Raw genomic sequence first — 4742 nt, forward strand, 5'->3', positions numbered from 1 at the left:
TCCTCTTCCATCCAATCATCTCTTCCCTCTGCTCAATCCTTCTCCCTCCAATCTCCTGATTCTGCCTCCTCAACCCTCCTCTCCTCCCTTTCTGCATCCTTTGACTCTCTATGTCCCCTGTCCTCCCCTCCAGCTCCGTGGCTTGATGACTCATTGCGAGCTCACAGAACAGGGCTCCGGGCAGCCGAGCGGAAATGGAAGAAAACTAGACTCCCTGCGGACCTGGCATTTTTTCACTCCCTCCTCTCTACATTCTCTTCATCTGTTTCTGCTGCTAAGGCCACTTTCTACCACTCTAAATTCCAAGCATCCGCCTCTAACCCTAGGAAGCTCTTTGCCACATTCTCCTCCCTGCTGAATCCCCCCCCCCCCCTCCTCCCTCTCTGTGGATGACTTCGTCAACCATTTTGAAAAGAAGGTTGACGACATCCGATCCTCGTTTGTTAAGTCAAATGACACTGCTGGTCCTGCTCACGCTGCCCTACCCTATGCTTTGACTTCTTTCTCCCCTCTCTCTCCAGATAAAATCTTGCGACTTGTGACGGCAGGCCGCCCAACAACCTGCCCGCTTGACCCTATCCCCTCCTCTCTTCTCCAGACCATCTCCGGTGACCTTCTCCCTTACCTCACCTCGCTGATCAACTCATCCTTGACCGCTGGCTATGTCCCTTCCGTCTTCAAGAGAGCGAGAGTTGCACCCCTTCTCAAAAAACCAACACTCGATCCCTCTGATGTCAACAACTACAGACCAGTATCCCTTCTTTCTTTTCTCTCCAAAACTATTGAGCGTGCCGTCTTTAGCCAACTCTCTTGCTATCTCTCTCAGAATGACCTTCTTGATCCAAACCAGTCAGGTTTCAAGACTGGTCATTCAACTGAGACTGCTCTTCTCTGTGTCACGGAGGCTCTCCGCACTGCTAAAGCTAACTCTCTCTCTTCTGCTCTTGTCCTTCTAGACCTGTCTGCTGCCTTTGATACTGTGAACCATCAGATCCTCCTCTCCACCCTCTCCGAGCTGGGCATCTCCGGCGCGGCTCACTCTTGGATTGCGTCCTACCTGACCGGTCGCTCCTACCAAGTGGCGTGGCGAGAAGCTGTCTCCGCACCACGTGCTCTCACCACTGGTGTCCCCCAGGGCTCAGTTCTAGGCCCTCTTCTATTCTCGCTATACACCAAGTCACTTGGCACTGTCATATCCTCACATGGCCTCTCCTATCATTGCTACGCTGACGACACACAACTAATCTTCTCCTTTCCCCCTTCTGATAACCAGGTGGCGAATCGCATCTCTGCATGTCTGGCAGACATATCAGTATGGATGACGGATCACCACCTCAAGCTGAACCTCGGCAAGACGGAGCTGCTCTTCCTCCCGGGGAAGGACTGCCCGTTCCATGATCTCGCCATCACGGTTGACAACTCCGTTGTGTCCTCGTCCCAGAGTGCGAAGAGCCTTGGCGTGACCCTGGACAACACCCTGTCGTTCTCCGCTAACATCAAGGCGGTGACCCGATCCTGTAGGTTCATGCTCTACAACATTCGGAGAGTACGACCCTGCCTTACACAGGAAGCGGCACAGGTCCTAATCCAGGCACTTGTCATCTCCCGTCTGGATTACTGCAACTCGCTGTTGGCTGGGCTCCCTGCCTGTACCATTAAACCCCTACAACTCATCCAGAATGCCGCAGCCCGTCTGGTGTTCAACCTTCCCAAGTTCTCTCACGTCACCCCGCTCCTCCACACACTCCACTGGCTTCCAGTTGAAGCTCGCATCTGCTACAAGACCATGGTGCTTGCCTACGGAGCTGTGAGGGGAACGGCACCTCCGTACCTTCAGGCTCTGATCAGTCCCTACACCCAAACGAGGGCACTGCGTTCATCCACCTCTGGCCTGCTGGCTCCCTACCTCTGCGGAAGCATAGTTCCCGCTCAGCCCAGTCAAAACTGTTCGCTGCTCTGGCACCCCAATGGTGGAACAAGCTCCCTCACGACGCCAGGACAGCGGAGTCACTCACCACCTTCCGGAGACATTTGAAACCCCACCTCTTTAAGGAATACCTGGGATAGGATAAAGTAATCCTTCTACCCCCACCCCCACCTTTACTCCAACCCCCCCCCCCCCAAAAAAAACAAAAAAACATTGTAAAGTGGTTATCCCACTGGCTATAAGGTGAATGCACCTATTTGTAAGTCGCTCTGGATAAGAGCGTCTGCTAAATGACGTAAATGTAAATGTAATGTTCCATGAACGCCTTCCAGACCTTGGACGTGAACTGGGGACCTCGGTCAGACACTATATCCTCTGGTACCCCGAAGTGCCGGAAGATGTGTGTAAACAGGGCCTCCACAGTTTGTAGAGCCGTGAAGAGACCGGGCAGAGGAAGGAGGCGGCAGGCTTTAGAAAAGCGGTCCACAACGACCAGGATAATGGTGTTACCTTGGGAGAGGGGAAGATCAGTTAGAAAATCAACACTTAGGTGAGACCATGGTCGTTGTGGAACTTGTAAAGGTTGTAACTTACCAGCTGGGAGGTGCCTATGTGCCTTACTCTGGGCGCACACTGAGCAGGAGGAGACATACACCCTCACGTCCTTAGCCAAGGTAGGCCACCAGTATTTTCCGGTCAGGCAGCGCACTCTACGGCCGATACCTGGGTGACCAGAGGAGGGTGACGTGTGTGCCCAGTAGATCAGACGATCATGGATAAGAGCAGGCATGTACTGTAGCCCATCTGGACACTGTGGTGGAGAGGGATCCGTGCATAATGCATAATGCGCCACAATGCAGGAGGCCGGCAGTATGGGGGTGTTGTTGCTGGGCCTCTCCTCTGTGTCATACAGCCGGGACAGTGCGTCTGCCTTCACGTTCTTCGTACCTGGGATGTATGATAGAGTGAAATCAAACCGGGTGAAGAATAGGGCCCGCCTGGCGAGGATTCAGCCTTCTCGCTGCCTGGATGTACTCCAGGTTATGGTGGTCCGTCCAGACGAGGAAAGAGTGTTTGGCCCCCTCGAGCAAATGCCTCCACCCTGTCAAGGCTCGGACAACAGCCAACAGCTTCTGATCACCAACGCCGTAGTTCTGCTCCGCCGGGCTGAGCTTCTTCGAGAAGAACGTACAGGGGCGGAGCTTAGGTGGCTTACCTGAGCGTTGAGACAGGACAGCTCCTATCCCAACCTCGGAAGCATCCACCTCCACTACGAACGGTAGTGATGAATCGGGGTGGGCCAGTACAGTTTGCTGAAGGCCAGGTCAGCCTAAGCAGACCAGCGGAGCCGGGACGGCCCACCCTTCAACAGGGAGGTAATGGGAGCTGCGACCTTGCCAAAAGCCAAGGAAGCACTGCACCTCCTTAACCGTGGTTGTAGTCTGCCAATTACGCACGTCTGAAATGCGATCTCCCTCCATCTCCACACCTGAGGTGGTAATGCGGTATCCGAGGAAGGAGACAGACTGCTGGAAAAACATACACTTCTCTGCCTTAGCATAAAGGTAATCTTCCAACAGTCGGGCCAGCACCTTGCGAACCAGGGACACATGCTCGGCGCGCGTAGCGGAATACACCAGGATGTAATCGATGTAGACCACTACACCGCGACCAAGCATGTCCCGAAACACCTCATTCACAAAGGACTGGCAAAACTGAGGGAGCATTCATCAAACCATAGGACATCACCAGGTATTCATAATGCCCTGTGGTTGTGCTGAATGCGGTCTTCCACTCATCTCCCTCTCGGATACGTACCAGGTTGTACGCACTCCTGAGATCTAATTTGGTGAAGAAGTGCGCCCCATGCATTGATTCAATCACTGAAGGAATGAGGGGGAGAGGATAACTAAATCTTATCGTCTCCCTGTTCAGTGGTCAATAATCAATGCACGGGCGCAGACCTCCGTCCTTCTTCACAAAGAAGAAACTCGAGGAGGCAGGTGAAGTGGAGGGACGTATACATCCGCCTCAATGAGATCAAGGAGAAGAATCTCAGGGAGCTCAAGTAAGTACAGGGACTGGGTGGGGACTAGCTAGTTACAGGGACAAGGTGGTACGTAGAATTGAGGGGAACTGAGAGGATATTACATGAAAGCAACAGTAAACCAGGTGGCTTTGTTTTGGATGGTCAGGTTTAGAGTTTTGTAATTCATGTTTGATCATTTTACTTGTAGGGCTGCTGGACTTCCAGAGAAGTATTGCAATGAAGTGGAGAGAAGGGTGCATGCTCTCCCTGCTCTGGCTCACTAGCATGACTGACATACTACAACACAACCCCTGATCTTTATCAAAGACTTCGCACTTTCTGACAGGGTAGAAAGGAGAAAATAATTGGTACAAGGTAGAAATCTAGTCTAGCGCGTTTGTATTAGTGATCATTAGATAATTTCTGAATAAAGATGACTGTATACATTAAACTATGAAAGTTTTTAATTGTACTGTAGGCGTGACCTGAAGTAGTGCACATGAACTATTCAACAACTGATTGAAGTAAAAATAAAAATTGATTATTTGACTTAAATGTGATGTGAAAATGCAAATTCTGTTATGCCATGTCTTTTTTGTAGGATAAAATAATTGGACTGTGCCTAACAGATTCCAGTCATACAGGACCCAAGATTCCTTTAGCTACAGGATATAATTTCCTCTATATGGCAATGTTGTATTGTTAATATGCATGATAATAGAAAGTTATGTTCAGAGATTAGGATGACACTTTACACACACAGCTCAAAAGCACTTTGGGAATACA

Source organism: Coregonus clupeaformis, chromosome 6 (assembly GCF_020615455.1).
Source record: "Coregonus clupeaformis isolate EN_2021a chromosome 6, ASM2061545v1, whole genome shotgun sequence".
NCBI lineage: Eukaryota > Metazoa > Chordata > Actinopteri > Salmoniformes > Salmonidae > Coregonus > Coregonus clupeaformis.